The sequence below is a fragment of the Bufo bufo genome, chromosome 4 (assembly GCF_905171765.1).
Source record: "Bufo bufo chromosome 4, aBufBuf1.1, whole genome shotgun sequence".
NCBI classification, from domain to species: Eukaryota; Metazoa; Chordata; class Amphibia; order Anura; family Bufonidae; genus Bufo; species Bufo bufo.
In genome coordinates this window covers 383,805,379-383,830,078 of record NC_053392.1, presented here as the reverse complement: position 1 = coordinate 383,830,078, position 24,700 = coordinate 383,805,379, and positions in this window count along the sequence as shown.

Sequence of the window (24,700 nt, the reverse complement as noted above, 5' to 3'; positions counted from 1 at the left end):
AAGACCCAGGAGCTTCTCTCCCACTCCTTCTGGTGGCCAACATACAAGGAGGACATCAAGAGGTGCCCGCAATAAGACTCCTCGTTCCTCTCCCGTGGGTCTGTTACAACCCCTCCCGATTCCCTCCCGCCCCTGGGGCTCGATCTCCATGGACTTTGTGGTAGACCTTCCTCCTTCAAAAGGGATGAACACCATCCTGGTCGTGGTCGACCGTCTCACCAAGATGGCCCATTTCATCCCCTACAAAGGCCTACCCACAGCCAAACAGACGGCCGATCTTATTCTCAGAGAGGTCTTCAGGCTGCATGGGATCCCGGACGACGTGGTCCCCGACCGAGGCGTACAATTTGCCTCAAAGTTCTGGAAGAACTTCTGCCTGGCGCTCGGGGTTAAAGTGAACCTGTCCTCTGCTTTCCACCCTCAGTCAAACGGGCAGACGGAGAGAACTAATCAGACCCTAGAGCAATACCTACGCTGTTTCAGCTCCCACCTGCAGGATGACTGGCTTGATCATCTCCCAACGGCCGAGTTCGCCTACAACAATGCTGAGCACAGCTCAACCAAGCACAGCCCCTTCTTTGCTAACACAGGCTCGCACCCGGTGTTCATTCCCCACCTACCCGTTGCCTCCACCCTCCCAGCAGTGGCCGAACGCCTAACAACCCTACAGGAGGCACAAGAGAACATTATAGACAACCTCCAGCTTGCCCAGAGGCGCTTTAAACAGGGAGCAGACAGACGTCGCAAACCCACCCCGGGCTTCCATGTGGGAGACAAGGTGTGGCTGTCCACCAGGAACCTCAGATTGAAGGTCCCCTCCAAAAAATTTGCCCAAAGATACATGGGTCCGTTCCGGATCACCGCACAAATCAACGAGGTCACGTTCCGGCTCGACCTCCCGGACTCCATTAGAATGCACCCTGTCTTCCATTGCTCTTTCCTCAAGCCATACGTGGAGAACACCTTCACAGGCCGCCACTCGCCCCCTCCACCGCCTGTGAGGGTACAGGGTGAAGAAGAATACGTTGTCGCAAAGATTCTCGACTCCAGGATCCACCGGGGAAGACTACAATACCTAATTGGGTGGGAGGGTTACCCTCCCGAGGATAACTCCTGGGAGCGAGAAGAAAATGTCCACGCCCCCAGACTGGTAAAAGAGTTCCACCAACGGCACCCCGGTAAGCCTGCCCCTGCGGTGCCCGGAGGTCACCTTGGAAGGGGGGGGAGTACTGTCAGGATTCGAACCCATGACCAGCCACATCCCAGGCGGAAGCCCTGCTTACTAGGCTACCGTCCTCTCTGGACATTCCTCCCTGAAGCCTATTAGTTAACCTCAGTCTTGCCTAGCCTTGCTCATTACCCTTGATTTCCCACACCTGGTACTTCCCTATATAGTCCAGCCCCTTGCACTCCAGTTTGCTGATTATTGAGCTCCTGAGCCTTGATCAAGCTTCTCCTCATCTGTTGCTCCTGCTACTGCTGGAAGTCCACTGCTGACCAGGAATTGCCTACCGACTACTCTTCTGCCTTATCCCTACCTACTGAACTGCTACCACCGTTGCCATCCGGATTGTCTGACCACGCTTACTGCCGCCTGCCCTGACCCACCGCCTGCCTACCGACTACTCTTCTGCCTTATCCCTACCTACTGAACTGCTACCACCGTTGCCATCCGGATTGTCTGACCACGCTTACTACCTGCCTGCGGTCCTTGCCACTGGGCTCCACTCCTACCTCCAGCCAGCGGTCCTCTGACTCAGGTGAGCCTGTAGGACTGTTACAGTATATTAGGGAGAGGTCACATCACTGTTTCATTTTCCGTTCTTCTGATCCGTCAGAAGAACAGAAAAAAATATAAATCAGGACCCTGTAAATAAAAAAAATAAATAAAAAAGGATCCTGTACGTCTGAGATCCGTTTTTAAGACGGTAAAAAAAAGTACTGCATGTAGTGCTTTTTTTTACCGTCTAGAAAAGCGGATCACAGACAGAAATAGCTCAAACAGATACCAACTGATGCACAGGATCTGCAATGAGCCGGACCGTGGTACGGTTACACAGATGCCAAATTATGCAGTGGGTCAGGATATTGGTGTAATAGTCTATAGTTTGTTCGTGACGCCAATTGCAGCGTGCGCAGGGTACAGTCACAGGGCCCTTTAAGATGTTGCAACTCACGTACCAGGTTAGGAATGCTAGAGTGGGGTAATGTCTCTGTGTAATAGTAGGTATAGTAATTGATGGTTTTGCAGCAATAATTGAGATCCAGACTTGGAATATAATTCAAACTGGTCTTTACTTGATGCAGCTTTAATCCATGCGAGATACAGCATTAGTCTGAAGTCCCAGCAGGTATTGGCAATGTATGGCAGGAATCTATCTTCTGCTTCTATCATGTGCCTGGAGCTCTTTGCAGGATAAGTCGTCTGCTTGTGGCTCTGTAATATGGCAGGAATTAATCTCTTCTGCTCTTACTATCTTCTGCTGTATTGGGGACTGACTAGCTGAGGAGGAATTTAGCTTCTCCTAGTCTCTGGATGGTACTCACAGTTATGCTCACAGGGTAGGGTTCTTCCTGGAGTTCTGGAGGTGGCTGCTTGCTTTCTACCAGCTAAGGCCTCTTTCACACTTGCGTTGTCCGGATCCGGCGTGTACTCCACTTGTCGGAATTACACGCCGGATCCGGAAAAACGCAAGTGTACTGAAAGCATTTGAAGACGGAACCGTCTTCCAAATGCGTTCAGTGTTACTATGGCACCCAGGATGCTATTAAAGTCCTGGTTGCCATAGTAGGAGCGGGGAGCGGGGGAGCAGTATACTTACAGTCCGTGCGGCTCCCGGGGCGCTCCAGAGTGACGTCAGAGCGCCCCATGCGCATGGATGACGTGATCCATGTGATCACATGATCCATGCGCTTGGGGCGCCCTGACGTCACTCTGGAGCGCCCGGGGAGCCGCACGGACGGTAAGTATGCTGCTCCCCCGCTCCCCGCTACACTTTACCATGGCTGCCAGGACTTTAGCGTCCCGGCAGCCATGGTAACCACTCTGAAAAAGCTAAATGTCGGCTCCGGCAATGCGCCGAAATGACGTTTAGCTTAAGGCCGGATCCGGATCAATGCCTTTCAATGGGCATTAATTCCGGATCCGGCCTTGCGGCAAGTGTTCCGGATTTTTGGCCGGAGCAAAAAGCGCAGCATGCTGCGGTATTTTCTCCGGCCAAAAAACGTTCCGTTCCGGAACTGAAGACATCCTGATGCATCCTGAACGGATTTCTCTCCATTCAGAATGCATTAGGATAATCCTGATCAGGATTCTTCCGGCATAGAGCCCCGACGACGGAACTCTATGCCGGAAGACAAGAACGCAAGTGTGAAAGAGCCCTAAGGCTGAAGGCTCAGACTGGGAATGATGATCTTTTGTCTCAGCTGAGACAAGATCCTGGCTTGGATCCCTAGAACTGGGAGCTCCTACAAGCACAGCCTTCCCCTATAGTGATGTCCAGTTCATGAACGAATCGTTCTTTTGAATCGATTCAGTTCACTGAACCGGAGAAGTCGATTCACCTGACCGAGCTGATCCGTGTGAAACAGATCAGTCAGATAGCAGAGAGACGCTGGCAGCAGGGAGGAGTGTAATCTGATCCTAGAGTGGAAGCCAGCCCCTCCCCTCTCCGCCCACCCCGGCCTGCAACCAATCAGAGCTGACGCAAGCACTAGCAGCACTGAGTCACACAGATCACACATCGAATGAGTCTACAGGTTAAAAGAATCTAAAGATCCGACTTAGTTATAGACTCATTCGATTCTTTAAATTAAAAGAACCGTGAGTCACTAGAACAGGTTACACTGAGGCTGATGACCAGGCTGCAGCAGTGATAAGGTTAAGGGACAGACGGGCAGTCAGCAGAGAGATAAGAGAAGTGACATGACACAGAGTTTAGATTACAGGTTGAATTAACCCTTTAGGATCAAATTGGCTTCTCAATGAGATAGATAGCTGTAATCTCGAGATGCGCGAGCTCGCTCAGTTCTTTCCCTGAGGCTGATGCCAGCACAGGGAAGGAACACTATACACGAGCTCGCGCATCGTGAGATTACGGCTATCTATCGTTGATGAAAGGAGGAGACATAGGCGGTGCTGGGCTCCTTCACAGGTGGGCGTGGCTGGGTACAAGGAAGGTTAGTCACCTGAGGTAGGCTGATCGAATGAAAGGGAGGGCGGCGATTTCAGCTCAGAAGGCGGCGCTGGGCACCTAAACGAGATGGCTGCAGCCGGGCACCTTTCACCATGAGAGGTCCCCTTGGACACATTTTGAAGTGATTGACAGGTGATATAAACCGCTTTTTTATGAATATAAAGCCACAGGGGCATTTGATAAACTCACTTTAGGATTCAGTGTTTTACAAGGGACATCGCCATATGTTTAGCTTATAGGGCTCATTTCTGATGACAGAATCCCTTTAAATAAAATCACATTAGATGACAATGTAAATACACTTAACAGGTTGTAGCGGGGTAAAAGTTTCGTAACATAACTCTGGGATGTTACAGATACATTTTTTATTTTTTTTACAGAATCCGTTTTTTAACCCGTTAAGGACTTAGGACGTACCGGTACGTCCTGTTTCCCGAGTCCTTAAGGACCCATGACGTACCGGTACGTCATGTGTTGTTCCCATCAACGGCGGGCGGTGATCGGAACCCGGTGCCTTATCAAATCATTGAGCAGGCACCTTGGCTAAATGCCCGTGTCGACGATCGCCGCAGGTGAATTCAGACCTGCGGTTTGCGGCTTTTACCTATGCTTGCGGCGGTGATCGGGAGTCCCATCGGGTCCCCATGCGGCTGTAGGGGGGACCCGATGGCATGGAAGGTAGCGCAATGCCTAAGGAAGGCATTGCGCTGCCTTCCAGTGACGAGCCTGTGAGATCCAGCCCCCTGGATCTCACAGGCCGGAAGCTGTATGAGTAATACACACAGTATTACTCATACGGCCAATGCATTCCAATACAGAAGTATTGGAATGCATTGTAAAGGATTAGACCCACCAAAGTGGGACAAAAAAAAAAGTTTAAAAAAAGTTAAAAAAATAAAGTTTTCCCCAAATTTTTTTAAAAGTTTCAAGTAAAAATAAACCAAAACGTAATTTTCCCCAAATAAAGTTAAAAAAAATTGGTAAAAAATAGGAAAAAAAAAAGTATACATATTAGGTATCGCCGCGTCCATATCGACCGGTTTTATAAACAGATCACATGACCTAAACCCTCAGATGAACACCGTAAAAAATAAAAAATAAAAACTGTGCTAAATAAACAATTTTTTGTCACCTTACATCACAAAAAGTACAACAGCAAGCGATCAAAAAGGCGTTTGCCCAACAAAATAGTACCAATCTAACCGTCACCTCATCCCGCAAAAAATGAGCCCCTACCTGAGATAATCGCCTAAAAAATAAAAAAACTATGGCTCAGAATATGGAGACACTAAAACATAATTTTCTTTGTTTTAAAAAAGCTGTTATTGTGTAAAACTTACATAAATAAAAAACAGTATACATATTTGGTATCGCCGCGTTTGTATCGACCGGCTTTATAAAAATATCACATGAACTAACCCCTCAGATGAACACCGTAAAAAATTTAAAATAAAAACTGTGCTAAATAAACCATTTTTTGTCACCTTACATCACAAAAAGTGTAATAGCAAGCAATAAAAAAGTCACACGCACCCCAAAATAGTGCCAATAAAACAGTCATCTCATCCCGCAAAAATCATACCCTACCCAAGTAATCGCCCAAAAACTGAAAAAATTATGGCTCTCAGACTATGGAAACACTAAAACATGATTATTTTTGCTTCAAAAAAGAAATCATTGTGTAAAACTTACATAAATAAAATAAAAAGTATACAGTTGTGGCCAAAAGTTTTGAGAATGACACAAATATTAGTTTTCACAAAGTTTGCTGCTAAACTGCTTTTAGATCTTTGTTTCAGTTGTTTCTGTGATGTAGTGAAATATAATTTCACGCACTTCATACGTTTCAAAGGCTTTTATCGACAATTACATGACATTTATGCAAAGAGTCAGTATTTGCAGTGTTGGCCCTTCTTTTTCAGAACCTCTGCAATTCGACTGGGCATTCTCTCAATCAACTTCTGGTCCAATTCCTGACTGATAGCAACCCATTCTTTCATAATCACTTCTTGGAGTTTGTCAGAATTAGTGGGTTTTTGTTTGTCCACCCGCCTCTTGAGGATTGACCACAAGTTCTCAATGGGATTAAGATCTGGGGAGTTTCCAGGCCATGGACCCAAAATGTCAACGTTTTGGTCCCCGAGCCACATAGTTATCACTTTTGCCTTATGGCACGGTGCTCCATCGTGCTGGAAAATGCATTGTTCTTCACCAAACTGTTGTTGGATTGTTGGAAGAAGTTGCTGTTGGAGGGTGTTTTGGTACCATTCTTTATTCATGGCTGTGTTTTTGGGCAAAATTGTGAGTGAGCCCACTCCCTTGGATGAGAAGCAACCCCACACATGAATGGTCTCAGGATGCTTTACTGTTGGCATGACACAGGACTGATGGTAGCGCTCACCTTTTCTTCTCTGGACAAGCCTTTTTCCAGATGCCCCAAACAATAGTAAAGAGGCTTCATCGGAGAATATGACTTTGCCCCAGTCCTCAGCAGTGCATTCACCAAACTTTCTGCAGAAGATCAATCTGTCCCTGATGTTTTTTTTGGAGAGAAGTGGCTTCTTTACTGCCCTTCTTGACACCACGCCATCTTCCAAAAGTCTTCGCCTCACTGTGCGTGCAGATGTGCTCACACCTGCCTGCTGCCATTCCTGAGCAAGCTCTGCACTGGTGGCACTCCGATCCCGCAGCTGAATCCTCTTTAGGAGACGATCCTGGCGCTTGCTGGACTTTCTTGGACGCCCTGAAGCCTTCTTAACAAGAATTGAACCCCTTTACTTGAAGTTCTTGATGATCCTATAAATTGTTGATTGAGGTGCAATCTTAGTAGCCACAATATCCTTGCCTGTGAAGCCATTTTTATGCAACGCAATGATGGCTGCACGCGTTTCTTTGCAAGTCACCATAGTTAACAATGGAAGAACAATGATTTCAAGCATCACCCTCCTTTTAACATGTCAAGTCTGCCATTTTAACCCAATCAGCCTGACATAATGATCTCCAGCCTTGTGCTCGTCAACATTCTCACCTGAGTTAACAAGACGATTACTGAAATGATCTCAGCAGGTCGTTTAATGACAGCAATGAAATGCAGTGGAAAGGTTTTTTGGGATTAAGTTAATTTACATGGCAAAGAAGGACTATGCAATTCATCTGATCACTCTTCATAACATTCTGAAGTATATGCAAATTGCTATTATAAAAACTTAAGCAGCAACTTTTCCAATTTCCAATATTTATGTTATTCTCAAAACTTTTGGCCACGACTGTACATATTAGGTATGGCCGCATCCGTGACAACCTGGTCTATAAAAATATCACATGATCTAACCTGTCAGATGAATGTTGTAAATAACAAAAAATAAAAACGGTGTCAAAACAGCTATTTCTTGTTATCTTGCCTCACAAAAAATGTAATATAGAGCCACCAAAAATCATATGTACCCTAAACTAGTACCAACAATACTGCCACCCTATCCCGTAGTTTCTAAAATGGGGCCACTTTTTTGGAGTTTCTACTTTAGGAGTGCATCAGGGGGGCTTCAAATGAGACATGGTGTCAAAAGAACCAGTCCAGCAAAATCTGCCTTCCAAAAACCATATGGCATTCCTTTCCTTCTGCGCCCTGCCGTGTGCCCGTACAGCAGTTTACGACCACATATGGGGTGTTTCTGTAAACTACAGAATCTGGGACATAAATATTGAGTTTGGTTTGGCTGTTAACCCTTGCTTTTTAACTGGAAAAAAAATATTAAAATGGAAAATCTGCCAAAAAAGTGAAATTTTGAAATTGTATCTCTATGTTCCACTAATTCTTGTGGAACACCTAAAGGGTTAAAGACGTTTGTAAAATCAGTTTTGAATACCTTGAGGGGTGTAGTTTCTTAGATGGGGTCACTTTTATGGAGTTTCCACTCTAGGGGTGCATCAGGGGGGCTTCAAATGGGACATGGTGTCAAAAGAACCAGTCCAGCAAAACCTGCCTTCCAAAAACCGTATGGCATTCCTTTCCTTCTGCGCCCTGCCGTGTGCCCGTACAGCAGTTTACGACCACATATGGGGTGTTTCTCAAAACTACAGAATCTGGGCCATAAATATTGAGTTTGGTTCGGCTGTTAACCCTTGCTCTGTAACTGTAAAAAAATTATTAAAATGGAAAATTTGCAAATCTGGTCAGATTTGCAAAAAATGGCCGGGTCTTTAAGATGAAATAGGGCTGAGTCCTTAAGGGGTTAAAGGATCTGTTTTTTACAGGATCCATTTTTTCTACAGGATCCTGTTTTCATTTCCAGAAAAACAGAAAATGAATGGTGATGTGAACTCTCCCTTATGCCTCTTTCACACGAGCGAGTTTTCCTTCCGGGTACAATGCGTGAAGCGAACGCATAGCATCTGGACTGAATCCTGACCTATTCATTATAATGGGTCTGTGCATATGAGCGTTGTTTTTCAGACATCATTTCTGCGTTCAGGAAAAATCACAGCATGTTCTATATTCTGCGTTTTTCACACAGCCCTGGTTCCATAGAAGTGAAAAACGCATTGTATCCAGATGCAATGCATTTTTCACTGATGGTTGCTAGGAGATGTAGTTTGTAATTATTCCGTTTTTCCCTTGTGTGAACAATGCTTCAAAAACTGATTGTATCCATGTGTTAAAAAATGAAACACTGAACACAATTGCAGACAAGACTGACTGAATTTGAATGCAAAAAAACATCAGTTTTTTCCTGAACAGATCCTGACACAATCCATATCGCTCGTGTGAAAGAAAAGGCGCATTTACACTGCCTAATTGTCAGGTAGATTATTGGGAGCTAACTTTCGCACAAACGTTCTTTTACGATAATCTACCTGTGTAATGGTGCCGTAGATTACCCGATGATCGAGGTAAACACTCGTTCATCAGCTGGAATTATCATTTATCTTTTCTGGGCAGCAGCTCGTGCTGTGTGAACAGTGACCAGAAACGATTAATCTGTATGAGGAGACCGCTGCATGTAAGTGGAATGGTCAATTGTTGTGAAGGAAAGCTTCCTTCCTGATAATTGTCTGCTAGTCAGTGCAATGTAAATGTGCCTTAGGCCTATTGCACTCGACCGTAGGTGTCCCGTTGCCGTATTGTGGACCGCATTTGCGGACCCTCAATACATGGACACCGTTCCATGTGCATTGACTTGAATGGGTCCGCAAATCCGGAGATGCGGAACGGAAGCACGGAACAGAACCCTACGGGAGCACTAGAGAGTCCCGTACTTCCGTTCCTCAAAAAGATAGGACATGTCCTATCTTTTTGCGGAACGGGTGGATCGCGGACCCATTAACCACCTCAGCCCCCAGTGCTTAAACACCCTGAAAGACCAGGCCACTCTTTACACTTCTGACCTACACTACTTTCACCGTTTATTGCTCGGTCATGCAACTTACCACCCAAATGAATTTTACCTCCTTTTCTTCTCACTAATAGAGCTTTCATTTGGTGGTATTTCATTGCTGCTGACATTTTTACTTTTTTTGTTATTAATTGAAATGTAACGATTTATTTGCAAAAAAATGACATTTTTCACTTTCAGTTGTAAAATTTTGCAAAAAAAACGAGATCCATATATAAATTTTGCTCTAAATTTATTGTTCTACATGTCTTTGATAAAAAAAAATGTTTGGGTAAAAAAAAAAAATGCTTTGGGTAAAAGTTATAGCGTTTACAAACTATGGTACAAAAATGTGAATTTCCGCTTTTTGAAGCAGCTCTGACTTTCTGAGCACCTGTCATGTTTCCTGAGGTTCTACAATGGCCAGACAGTACAAACACCCCACAAATGACCCCATTTCGGAAAGTACACACCCTAAGGTATTCGCTGATGGGCATAGTGAGTTCATAGAACTTTTTATTTTTTGTCACAAGTTAGCGGAAAATGATGATTTTTATTATTTATTTTTTTTCTTACAAAGTCTCATATTCCACTAACTTGTGACAAAAAATAAAAACTTCTATGAACTCACTATGCCCATCACGAAATACCTTGGGGTCTCTTCTTTCCAAAATGGGGTCACTTGTGGGGTAGTTATACTGCCCTGGCATTCTAGGGGCCCAAATGTGTGGTAAGGAGTTTGAAATCAAATTCTGTAAAAAATGACCTGTGAAATCCGAAAGGTGCTCTTTGGAATATGGGCCCCTTTGCCCACCTAGGCTGCAAAAAAGTGTCACACATCTGGTATCTCTGTATTCAGGAGAAGTTGAGGAATGTGTTTTGGGGTGTCATTTTACATATACCCATGCTGGGTGAGATAAATATCTTGTCAAATGCCAACTTTGTATAAAAAAAATGGGAAAAGTTGTCTTTTGCCAAGATATTTCTCTCACCCAACATGGGTATATGTAAAATGACACCCCAAAACACATTCCCCAACTTCTCCTGAGTACGGAGATACCAGATGTGTGACACTTTTTTGCAGCCTAGGTGGGCAAAGGGGCCCATATTCCAAAGAGCACCTTTCGGATTTCACAGGTCATTTTTTACAGAATTTGATTTCAAACTCCTTACCACACATTTGGGCCCCTAGAATGCCAGGGCAGTATAACTACCCCACAAGTGACCCCATTTTGGAAAGAAGAGACCCCAAGGTATTCGCTGATGGGCATAGTGAGTTCATGGAAGTTTTTATTTTTTGTCACAAGTTAGTGGAATATGAGACTTTGCATGAAAAAAAAAAAATCAGCATTCTCCACTAACTTGTGACAAAAAATAAAAAATTCTAGGAACTCGCCATGCCCCTCACGAAATACCTTGGGGTGTCTTCTTTCCAAAATGGGGTCACTTGTGGGGTAGTTATACTGCCCTGGCATTTTCCAGGGGCCCTGATGTGTGGTAAGTAGGTAAATGACCTGTGAAATCCTAAAGGTGCTCTTTGGAATATGGGCCCCTTTGCCCACCTAGGCTGCAAAAAAGTGTCACACATGTGGTATCGCCGTATTCAGGAGAAGTTGGGGAATGTGTTTTGGGGTGTCATTTTACATATACCCTTGCTGGGTGAGAGAAATATCTTGGCAAAAGACAACTTTTCCCATTTTTTTTTATACAAAGTTGGCATTTGACCAAGATATTTCTCTCACCCAGCATGGGTATATGTAAAATGACACCCCAAAACACATTCCCCAACTTCTCCTGAGTACGGCGATACCAGATGTGTGACACTTTTTTGCAGCCTAGATGCGCAAAGGGGCCCAAATTCCTTTTAGGAGGGCATTTTTAGACATTTGGATACCAGACTTCTTCTCACGCTTTGGGGCCCCTAGAATGCCAGGGCAGTATAAATACCCCACATGTGACCCCATTTTGGAAAGAAGACACCCCAAGGTATTCAATGAGGGGCATGGCGAGTTCATCGAAATTTTTTTTTTTTGGCACAAGTTAGCGGAAATTGATATTTTTAATTTTTTTCTCACAAAGTCTCCCGTTCCGCTAACTTGGGACAAAAATTTCAATCTTTCATGGACTCAATATGCCCCTCACGGAATACCTGGGGGTGTCTTCTTTCCGAAATGGGGTCACATGTGGGGTATTTATACTGCCCTGGCATTCTAGGGGCCCTAAAGCGTGAGAAGAAGTCTGGAATATAAATGTCTAAAAAATTTTACGCATTTGGATTCCGTGAGGGGTATGGTGAGTTCATGTGAGATTTTATTTTTTGACACAAGTTAGTGGAATATGAGACTTTGTAAGAAAAAAATAAAATAATTCCGCTAACTTGGGCCAAAAAAATGTCTGAATGGAGCCTTACAGAGGGTGATCAATGACAGGGGGAGTGATCAATGACAGGGGTGGTGATCAATGACAGGGGTGGTGATCAATGACAGGGGGGTGATCAGGGAGTCTATATGGGGTGATCACCACAGTCATTGATCACCCCCCCTGGAAGGCTCCAGGGAGACGCCTGTATGTGTTTTGCGGATCCGATCCATCTATCAGTGGATCCGTAAAAATCATGCGGACATCTGAATGGAGCTTTACAGGGGGTTGATCAATGACAGGGGGGTAATCAATGACAGGGGGGTGATCAGGGAGTCTATATGGGGTGATAACCACAGTCATTGATCACGCCCCTGTAAGGCTTCATTCAGACGTCCGTATGCGTTTTGCGGATCCGATCCATCTATCAGTGGATCCGTAAAAATCATGCGGACATCTGAATGGAGCTTTACAGGGGGGTAATCAATGACAGGGGGGTGATCAGGGAGTCTATATGGGGTGATAACCACAGTCATTGATCATGCCCCTGTAAGGCTTCATTCAGACGTCCGGATGCGTTTTGCGGATCCGATCCATCTATCAGTGCATCCGTAAAAATCATGCGGACATCTGAATGGAGCTTTACAGGGGGGTAATCAATGACAGGGGGGTGATCAGGGAGTCTATATGGGGTGATAACCACAGTCATTGATCATGCCCCTGTAAGGCTTCATTCAGACGTCCGGATGCGTTTTGCGGATCCGATCCATCTATCAGTGCATCCGTAAAAATCATGCGGACATCTGAATGGAGCTTTACAGGGGGGTAATCAATGAGAGGGGGGTGATCAGGGAGTCTATATGGGGTGATCACCACAGTCATTGATCACGCCCCTGTAAGGCTTCATTCAGACGTCCGGATGCGTTTTGCGGATCCGATCCATCTATCAGTGGATCCGTAAAAATCATGTGGACGTCTGAATGGAGCTTTACAGGGGGTTGATCAATGACAGGGGGGTAATCAGTGACAGGGGGGTGATCAGGGAGTCTATATGGGGTGATCAGGGGCTAATAAGGGGTTAATAAGTGACGGGGGGGGGGGGGTGTAGTGTAGTGTAGTGGTGCTTGGTGCTACTTTACTGAGCTACCTGTGTCCTCTGGTGGTCGATCCAAACAAAGGGGACCACCAGAGGACCAGGTAGCAGGTATATTAGACGCTGTTATCAAAACAGCGTCTAATATACCTGTTAGGGGTTAAAAAATCGATCGCCGCTGGCAGGCTGGAGATTAACTCTCTTACCTTCCGTTCCTGTGAGCGCGCGCGCCTGTGTGCGCGCGTTCACAGGAAATCTCGCGTCTCGCGAGATGACGCATATATGCGTGACTGTGCGCAGCGCTGCCACCTCCGGAACGCGATCCTGCGTTAGATGGTCCGGAGGTGGTTAAAGTAAATGGGTCCACGATCCGCTGGGGCTGCCCCACGGTCGGTGTTTGTGCATTGCGGTCTGCAGCATGGCCACGGGGCGCACACGTTCGTGTGCAGGAGGCCTTAACATGATAGCCACTTCCCTAGCTGAAGATCTGAACACTTTTTTACAGTAGAACCTATGGTATACTATTACTGCAGTGACACAGGAGTGAGGAATATATCCTTATATAAACAGGCAGGTGTACAGTTCAGGAGCAAGATAAAGCCAGGTAAAAACAGCCGTGGGAACTGTAATAGCGGTCATATTGTTAGACGTGGGATATTTGGGACATTTCATATAGTAAGCAGTAGAGGGCAGTATAGTATACTAGAACTGCCTCCTACTCTATGACTAATGATGACAAACTGGCAGACATTTTACACGTGTGATTCATTAACCGTGACTACATTTTGATATGATACTTTAGTTTCAGTGAGAATACTTTGTTTTATTTTAGTGCATCACATCGGGGGAAAAACATAGTAATGGTAATACAAGAGGTTTTTTTATACATAAATATTGGTTAAAGGGTCATTAACTTTACTAACTTAACTTTTAAAGAAATTGATGTCATAGAGATATATCAAAAGATTTGATTGGTGGCGGTCTGAGGGCCGAGACCCTCAGCAACCTCTAAAACGAGGGTAGAGAAGTGCGCCAATATCACATTCTCTGTCCTCACTGCTGATGACGGAATGGAGACAGGCCCATAGACTTCTATAGAGCACGTCTCGTGCAGTGAACAGAGAAAGTGTGATATGAGAACACTGACCTGCCTACAAAAAAGGATGCGTGCATGTCCCCATAGAAATGAATGGGTCAGTGTGCTATCCGTTAAAAAAAGTATAGCACAATGTACAAATAGCTGTGTGCAAGCGCTTACCAACGCAATTTAATAACGAAGATAGCATAAACAGAAACCCAGAACAATGCTACATAAATGTGAACTTCAATCAGAATTTATTGTCAGTATAAGATAAAGACTCCTTGCATCTTCTATTTCGTAACCCCCTAATGACCGCCCGCTGTCTTTCGACAGTAGGCAGTGCAGGTCCTCAGTATATTTGGTGTCCCTGCAGTTGAAGAGGGGGTGTTAAGTGCTGCTGGAGTGCAACTGACAGACCTCATGCACACTGCCGTTGCTCAGCCGTTCCCGTGTATTGGGGACTGCTGTTTGCGGACCCCAATGCATAGGCAACATCCGTGCAGCTGCCGCAGATGGATCCAGACCCATTCAACTTGAATGGTTCTGTGATCTGTCCGCACTGCAAAAAAATATAACAAGTTCTATTTTCTCGGTGCAGAGGCACAGAGAGAAACCCCACGGAAGCACTCTGTAGTGCTGCTGTGTGGTTCCACGCCTCCGCTCTACACCATGCCTCTGCACTGCACCTTCCGGTTTGCGGGCTGCAATTCGGGCACGGCCGGGCAACGGCCTTAGTATCATCCTGCGTTCCTAGATCAGGCTCTGCTTCACACCCAAGGTCGAAGGAAGCTCTGACCCTAGCTGTTTACCCTTTCATCATGCTGCGGATCGTAGCTTGGGTTGTGATGCACCTATGAAGGACCCCAGAACTGTCTGTGCAGTAAAGCTGTTGGTAAGGCACACTAGTGTTGCCCTAATAATAGCAGACTTCGTCATAGAGACAGAGTTTAATGTATTAGTATACAGGAGTGTGAAATAAAGTTATAAAATGGTAAACCCATAATGGGATTGTAAAAAGATATAAATTATTTTTGAAAAAAATATCAAAACCCCACCCACTATCATATAGTGTAAAATACATTTTATTGTGCACACAATAAATAAAAAAAAGGAAAAAAAATAATATCATTACTCCTACATAAAAATAAAAAGGTTATGGAAATAATTTTGCTGATTATTAAAGTGGTTGTACAGTCTGTTTATATTGATGACCGATCGGCAGGGGTCTGACACACTATGCGTTGTCTCCATTGTAGCAGTGGCATTACAAGTGATTGCTCCATTCAAGTCAGCCAACGGGCAGTGCAATGAAGAGGAAGCAAACAGCTACCCCGCCGATAAGATATTACTGACCCTTCCTAAGGATAGGTAATCATACAAACATGCTGCACAACCTCTTTAAGGCCTTTTCAGGCGTGGTCACTAAGGGTTTAAAGGGGTTGTCTGGAAATTGTCTAAGGAGCACTAAGGGGGCATTCTTATTGAGTTGGGATACTAAAAAAGCATTCTTGCAATTTGGGGAAGCACTAAGGCTGGGTTCAGACCTGAGCGTCTTTGATATGCGCGTTTAACGCGCGTTTTTGACGCGCGTTTTTTGCAATAGTAAACGCGCGTTTGACGCGCGTTTGTGTGATTGACTGCAATGTCCTATGGCCACAAACGCGCGTCAAAACGCCCCAAAGAAGCTCAAGTACTTGTTTGAGCGTAGGGCGTTTTACAGCGCGTTTTTCAGCGCTGTAAAACGCTCAAGTGAGAACCAGGGCTATAGGGAAGCATTGGTTTTCATGTGTTGAGTGTTTTACAGCGCGTTTGAACGCGCTGTAAAACGCTCAAGTGTGAACCCAGCCTAAGGGGACACCATTACAATGTGGGAGCACAAAAGAGATTGGGTGGGAGGCCGGACTTACTTAAAAAAAACAAAAAAATTTAAATAAACTTGCCACATTGCGCTAAGCACCACTGGCCTCCTTAGGCTACTTTCACACTCGCATTTGGTGCGGATCCGTCATGGATCTGCACAGACGGATCCGTTCTGATAATACAACCGTCTGCATCCGTTCAGAACGGATTCGTTTGTATTATCTTTAACATAGCCAAAACGGATCCATCTTGAACACCATTGAAAGTCAATGAAGGACGGATCCGTTTTCTATTGTGGCAGAGACTTGCATTGTGGGCCATGACGGATCCATCTTGCTCCGCATCCCAGGACGGAAAGCAAACTACAACATGTTGCGGTTTGCTCTCCGGTATAGGAACGCAACTAAACGGAACGGAATGCATTTTGGAGCATTCCGTTCTGTTCAGTTTTGTCCCCATTGACAATGAATGGGGACAAAACGGAAGCATTTTTTTTTTCCGGTATTGAGACCCTATGATGGATCTCAATACCGGAAAACTAAACCGCTAGTGTGAAAGTAGCCTAATAACTTCAAAAATTAAGTTCTACTGCTAAAAAACCTTTTCCCAAACTCGGGAACACCATTGAAAGTCAATTTGAGGACGGATCCGTTTTCTGTTGTGCCAGATTGTGTCATAGAAAACGGATCCGTCCCCATTGACTTACATTGTGTGTCAGAACGGATCCGTTTGGCTCAGTTTCATCAGACGGACACCTTAACGCTGCAAGCAGCCTTTTGGTGTTCGCCTCCAAAGCGAAATGGTGACTGAGCGGAGGAAAACTGATGCATTCTGAGCGGATCCTTATCCATTCAGAATTCATTAGGGTAAAACTGATCCGTTTTGGATTGCTTGTGAGAGCTCTGAACGGATCTCCCAAACGGAAACTAAAACGCCAGTGTGAAAGTAGCCTTACATTTTGTTTTTCGGCTTAGACCTTCACCCAAACGCATTACCCTGATCTATGGATTATAAAAATCGATTTACAATCGTAGTAAGCAGCAGTTCCTGAAGTTCAGAATTATACCTGTTGGATGGGCAATCATTTAGGTGCCCCCGTCGCCTCCCTTTATGACAGCCATAAAGTACTGGCTGGCCACGCTACCCTACAATTTTGATATTGTTGTATATGTTCCATCTTTGCCTGACACTTGCTGTCTTCAGTTCTCAGTTTTCCTCTACAGGGAATAGCTGATAGACTACAGTGCAAACCTGCCACCCAGTGAAGGTCTATTCCTCACCAATTGTTTTTAATCCATAATTTTAACCCCCTCAATCCAATTTGGCTGCCTACTCTGTTCCTCATCCTGGCCCTGCATGTTTCTATTCTTCCATGATGAAGTGTTTCATGCTATTGTCAACCTAAAACTAATCATACTCATCACAATTTTCAGCGTTTTCATGAATGATCTATATATGTGGCATCTCTCTACAATTAACCACCCGCTAATACAGAACAAGTCATCGTTAATGCGGCTTCAGCTCCGACAGTGTTTCATGTGGTTAATAACTGCAGATTATTTTTTATAGCTGGAATGAGTGTTTCATCATTTACCTCACGTTACTAAGGGGAAGGGCAAAATGAAGTTTATTGAGGCAAATATACTGTACTGTAAAATAGCACAAGGAGTATAAAGTTCTTGAATTGTGATTTCTGAATATATACGCTAAAATACTAAATATAATTACCATAAACTGGATATGCGCTTCAAATGAATAAAACAATAACCAGATTATAAAATATTGCATTGTATAATATTTTCCCAGAAGAACATAAGAAATATTCAGTTTCACACAAAAAAAAAAAATATTTTTGTATAGGTTAAATAATACATGTATCTTTCAAGGGGTTGTTCAACCCTGGAGACCTTTTCTGCAGACCACCTAGCACGGGCAGATGCGTGATGGGAACCATACTTACACGATCTCCGACACTGGGTTCAGGCCCCATAGCTGTCCCTCAGGCGCCACTGGTGTCCTGACGTCAACATCCAGTTTGATGCAGGTCACAAGGCCTGAGCAGGTCACAACTTCCTGCCTCAGGCCTTAGTTAGCTGATATAGCATACCCACTGTACACCTGGAGAAGTCCTTGGCTGTGGCCTCAGTCAATGGGTTACCGCTCTGTGAACTTATCCTGTACTCTGCTGTGTTCATGAATCTCCAGATGGGGGTCCTGCATACAGAAAAGATCTCCTTCTATGTTCTTCTCAAATCCATCAGTCTATTATTGCTGGGGTACCTTGGCTAAAACTTCACACTCCTGTCATCCATACGTCTTTGGGGGTTTCAATGCCACTCACTTCTGGCTACAGTTTATCCAATCTGAGGTTTAAAATTTCTCATAACCTCTCACTACCTCCATCATCCAAAGGTTACACGGATGTTTTTGATAAGAAAATGGCTGGAGACTCTGTTGCCTCATAGGCCATATGACTACCCCATCTACCTGTTCCCTAGCATCATTCTTCCATGTGGTCGTGTATATCAACTGCCCCTTTCTCTTTTCCCAACATGACGTGTTTATGTCCAAAAGTCGGGACTCCTCAGGGGAGCTGGAGATGTAGGGGTCACTTGAACAAAGTTGCTGCCAGCATGCACAATAAAATGGTGGGCACTAGGGAACTATGCCTCAAAGCCAGTGGGCTATCGCATAATTGATGACCAATAAGTTAGCATCGCTGCAACAGTAGTGAGCCAAGCCTGGTTCAACGTGAAAAATGTGAACACTCGACAAACATGCATTTTATCAGGTGAATGGTGGGATTTTTACAATGGCCAATGCCTAAAGGTCCAATAACAAAGACCGATGCTAGGCCAATAACGAGCATCAATTGATGATATATGAGTTGACTGGCACTGGTTTGAAGGGCCTTTCACATGGCCTGACACAATGTGAAAGGGGGATGAATAAACATTAATAATTCATTAACAGTTCAATTTGCAGAACGTCTGCAGCACATCAGCTTGTTTGTGCTGCCGACAAGCGATTTTTGGTGCCACATGAAAGATGCGAACAACTGACAAACAAGCATTATGTCAGATAAAAGGTAGAACCTTTAGGCCTCATGCACACGACCGTTCCATTTTTTGCGGTCCGCAATCCGCAAAAAATGGAAGCCGCCCGTGTGCCTTCCGCAATTTGCGGAACGGAACGGGCGGCCCATTGTAGAAATGCCTATTGTCCGCAAAACGAACAAGAATAGGACATGCTATTTTTTTTTTTGCGGGGCCACAGAACGGAGCAACGGATGCGGACAGCACACTGAGTGCTGTCCGCATCTTTTGCGGCCCCATTGAAGTGAATGGGTCCGCAGCCGAGCCGCAAAAACTGTGGCTCGGATGCGGACCCGAATAATGGTCGTGTGCATGAGGCCTTACACTGCAAATTTTTTAGAACAAGCCTTCCAATGAACGTTAGTTCCCATTATTTTTTATTATCCTACTGCCCCCTGTTCACTCCCTGTCAGCACTCAGGACATTGTCAGGACTACCGTGCATGTGCACAGGAGTCCTCTCCACAGCACAGCAGTCCAGACTGTGTATTTCACTCCTCTGCAGTACTACACATGAATTACTGTAGATAATCAGGGTGACATTCCCTTTAAGAGAACACAAACTGTAAAATGATGAAATCACGTACCACGCATTTCTTCCTGATTCTTTAAGACAACATTTTAGTGTTTGGCATCTATAGAAGACACTTAAAAAAAAATTCTGGTATTTTTCTGAATAGGTGTTTCTTTTTGAAATACTGTATCCAATTGTTGAACAGGTGCACATACCCTAAATGGCCTGTAGTCTGTATGTTACACAAGAGCAGCTAGCCTTGATTATCTGACTATGCATTTTGGGTCACAAAAGTAGAAACCATGGCACAATCTTCAATGCAGAAAACACATTTTATTGAAACACAATCCATTCGTATTCATTTAAAAAACAAAAATCACCAAACATTCTTTAAACTTCATTAGGTCATTTTCTAATGACACATTCCCTTTGAAAAGCATACCAGACAAACCTTTTAGGCTACTTTCACATCTGCGTTTTCATTTGCGCTATTGAGATCCGTCATAGGATCTCAATAGCGGAAGAAAACGCTTCAGTTTTGTCCCCATTCATTGTCAATGGCGACAAAACTGAACTGAACGAAACTGAATGCACCAAAATGTTTCCCGTTCTGTTTGGTTGCGCCCCCATCGCGGACAGAATAACGCTGCAAGCAGCGTTATTCTGTTCGCGATGTGGTGCGGAGCAAGACGGATCAGTCATGACACACAATGTAAGTCAATGCGGATGGATCCGTTTTCTCTGACAATAGAAAACTGATCCGTCCCCCATTGACTTTCAACGGTGTTCATGACGGATCCGTCATGGCTATAGAAGACATAATACAAGCGGATCCGTTCATAACGGATGCATGCAGTTGTATTATTGTAACGGAAGCTTTTTTGCAGATCCATGACGGATCCGCAAAAAACGCTAATGTGAAAGCAGCCTAATAGGAGTATCAAAGGAGTTTTCCTGGAGTAACTTGCCAGAAATAAGGATTGCGCAATAGTTATAGGAGTATAAATCTGATTTCCTGAGCAGGGGCAAAGTATGGTGGATAAACAAGGGTGATTACAACTCCAAACATGTATACGTTGCAATTGCATTGTTCTATTGGTTTCATGTGATATTTTTCTAGGCATGTACTGTATAGGCAAAAAAAGGTAGAAAAGAAGCAACTAGTTCTACAACCATAGCACCTTCCAGAAGCCGTCATTTTGTATGACTGAACTATGGCTGAAAGTGATAACATTGTTTTTACTCAGCTCCATTGTAAAATGCAGAGTAGAAACTGTATTACTGCCCTCACAGAACACAATGTGCTTGAAATGTTGCACTACAATTAAATACAGGCTTTTCTACCATAAAACTCTTATCATATTCCACTGAGAATGAAAGTTTTTTTTCTAGTTTAGAATATTAATGGCCTATTCACCAAGTAGGTAGATAGTGTGCCGGCGGACTGATGCAAATAATGGAGAGGCCGCCACAGGCGCCTTGAGAGCTGCAGCTGATTCAAAAGGCTCACTGGTAGTCCGATCCCCACTGGTAGACTATCCTGACTAGAGGTGAGCGAATTTCATATTTTGAAATTCGTTCACGCTTCGTTTACTGGTAAAAGGTGAATTGTGTTATGGATTCCGTTACCACGGACCATAACGCAATTCTATGACGGAATGCATAACGGAATGCCTTTAGAGGCATTCTATTATTTATCCCGTCATAATAGAAGTCTATGGGCTGCAAAACGGATCCGTCTTGTTTCCGTTATGCAGGAGAGGCCTCAATATCATGAACCCGGAAAACCCCTTTAAAGGGGTTATCCCACAAATAAAAAAACAAAAAACTAAACTAAAATAACTGAAGAAATGCACACTATTATTTTAACCCTTAGGATACCGGAGGTTTTTTCGTTCTCATTTTTCTTCCCTATCATCCTTGGGCCATAACTTTTTTTTATATTTCCGGTCACATAGCTGTATGAGGGCTTATTTTTTGGCGGTACAAGTTGTACTTTTTAATGCCACCATTAATTATGGCATAAAATGTAGTGGGAAGTGGTAAAAAATTCCAAATGGGGTGGAACTGGAAAAAAAAACGCAATTCCTCCACCGTTTTACGGAGTTTGCTCCCACAGCGTTTCGTTTGCGGCAAAACTGACTCATGCGCTTCATTCTCTGGGTCAGTATGATTACAATGATACCCCATATGTATAGTTTTCTTTATGTCTAAGTAGTGTAAAAATAAATGTAAACTTTGATTTAAAAAAAATTCATTTTACATCACCATATTCTGACCCCCATAACTTTCTTATACTTATGTCTACTGAGCTGTTTAGGGGCTAATTTTTTGCGGTACAATCCGTAGATTTTATTGATACTATTTTGGAGTGTGCATGACATTTTGATCATATTTTATTACATTTTTGGGGGTAAGAGAAGCAATGAAAAAATTGAAAATCTGCCATTTTGACAGTTTTTTCCGTTACACCATTCGCTGTATTGGAAAAAAAATATATCATATTTTAATGAGCTGTCGGCGGTGTACAGAGAACAGAGTTTTAAGCAAACCAATAAATGTTGCGCTTTAGGTAGCAAAAAGTGTAGTAAAAATAGAAAATGTGCTAATATTTATGGGGTCTACTCTGAGGATCTGAATGAGGTCTGATGAAAAATATTTTTTTCTTATTTTCCTCCTCTAAAACCTCTGGTGCAGCTTATCATCAGGTCCATCTTATAAAGCAAAAAAATATGATACTTCATTTCAAATGCCCTATTCATGCTTTGAACCATGAGCCATGATGTGATCCTCCTTTCGCTCTAAGAACACATATTGAAGAATGGAATTTCCCGATTTTGATATAGGTAATCTTAGTGTTAATCAGTGGCGTAGCTAAAAAATGACTGGGATCCACAGCAAATGTTTAAATGGGAGCCCCCACTCTTGTGGCAGTCACAGGAAATCCAGCCGTGTTGGATTTCTTGCGACTGCCGCAGCGATACCATGCATTTCTAAGGGATCGCCATTACTCGGCGATCCTGGCTGTCATGCAATCGGTGTTGCCATAGCCTAATGCCACGGGTGCCGCCCTCCAGGGCCCTCTATCGCGACCCAGGTGTAATAGGAAATGCCGAGTGGTGTGACAGTGCGGCCTAAATGTCTCTTTATGTTTCACGGTGTTCCTACCTGGATACTGCTGGACCCCAGGCTTTGGCTCCGAAGCAATAAAAAGGGGGAATAATTGAGGGATTTGAAAAAGATAGATTGAGTCCAAACCTTGTATGTAGTTGAACAGCAGCTTTACTTGAATACATGTTCATCAAAACAATCTTCAAGCTTTGTCTTGGTCCCAGCAGGCTTTGGCATAAACTGGAAGGCTTCTTCAATAACTCTGCTTGCTTTCTCTCTTTCTGCTGTTAAATACTTCCCTTTCTTTCTTTAAGCTGCACTAAATTCTGCTTAAGTCTGGTTACTGTACTTTAGGACTGTCCTGGTGTCCTTGGATGGGGTGCCATCTTCAGCTGAAGTACTTTTCCTCTTGCTGATTTCTCTTGCGGTGGCCGAAGAAAAATTTCCTCTGGCTCTATGGCTTCCAGACATTTTTCTTCATAGCCAGCAGAGCTCAGGGCGCTCACACTCCTCCTGTCTAGAACTAAGAGCTCATTCACACGACCGTATATTATTTTCCGTTCCGTTTTTTTTTGCGGACCGTATACAGGACCATTCATTTCAATGGGTCAGCAAAAAAAACGGAATGTACTCTGTGAGCATTCAGTTTCCGTATGCCCATATTTCTGTTCCGCAAAAAGATAGAACATGTCCTATTATTGTCCGCATTATGGACAAGGATAGTACTGTTCTATGAAGGGCCAGCAGTTCCGTTCCGCAAAATACAGAATGCACACGGATGTCATCTGTATTTTTTGAGGATCTGTTTTTGCGGACCTCGAAATACATACGGTCGTGTGAACAAGCCCTAACTCTAACTTCTGTCCCACCCTTTTGGCAGGAAGCAGGACTGGCCCACTTCAGCCCAATGGGGGAGAATGGAATGGTAAGTTCTATTCTATCTAAGGATAGCTCTGCCATTTGCACTGCCACCTGCTGGTGAACCAGGCACCTTACATGTAATGCACAGTTGCATAAAGATATCATTGCACCATGTAGAGGAGCTGGACAGAAATACACAGATGACATTTGGGTTAGACCAGGCATGCTCAACCTGCGGCCCTCCAGCTGTTGTAAAACTACAGCTCCCACAATGCCCTGCTGTGGGCTGGTAGCTGTAGGCTGTTCGGGCATGCTGGGAGTTGTAGTTTTTTTAACAGCTGGAGGGCCACAGGTTGAGCATGCCTGGGTTAGACCATTAGAGATAGTAGCAGGGTGTAGGAATGGTAACACCACTCCGGGGTGTTACACTAACACATACCTCTCCTCCCTCAGCTGCCTTGCCCTCATGCCCTGAACCTGCAGGATGCCCTCTCTCTGCAATGAGGCAGGGCACATACCTTCACAAAGCTGCCATGCCTTCTTCTCCTTCTGTTTGGTCTATGCAGCACCATATTAATCGGGCTGGTGGGCCTTACCTTTCATGAATTAAGGAGGCCAGGTACCAATGTTACCACCGTTGAGGGGGCCTGGCAACAAAATCATTTAGTACTGCTTCCGAGGCCAGATACAGCTGCTTTCCCTGCTTCCCTAATAGATACCCCACTGATGCCAGTCTTAGGCCCAGTTCACACAACTGACTTTGAGAAACATGTTTAAAAAATCAGCACAGAATATACAGTACTTTTTTTTTCAGTTCGAAAAAAAAGCATGGTTTTTTTTATGCGTCTTTTTTTTTTATGGATGTTCACTTCAATACAAAGTTAAATTTTCAGCTTGAGGATTTTTAAGATCTGTGCCAAAAACTGCATGGACTGACATGGAATCTTTTCTGCTTTCCATTTATTTCAATGGGAGATTTAATGCCGATTCTGTCCCAAGATAAGGTGCTCTGCTTCTTTTTTCCACACTTTTTTTTTATATGTGTAAAAAAAAGCAAGTGCTGCTTCCCATTGAAGTAAATGGAAGGCTGTTTTGAGACCTTTTCTTTTGGAGCTGACTTTGCGCCAGAAATGCTCCAAAATCAGCGCCAAAAAATTCAA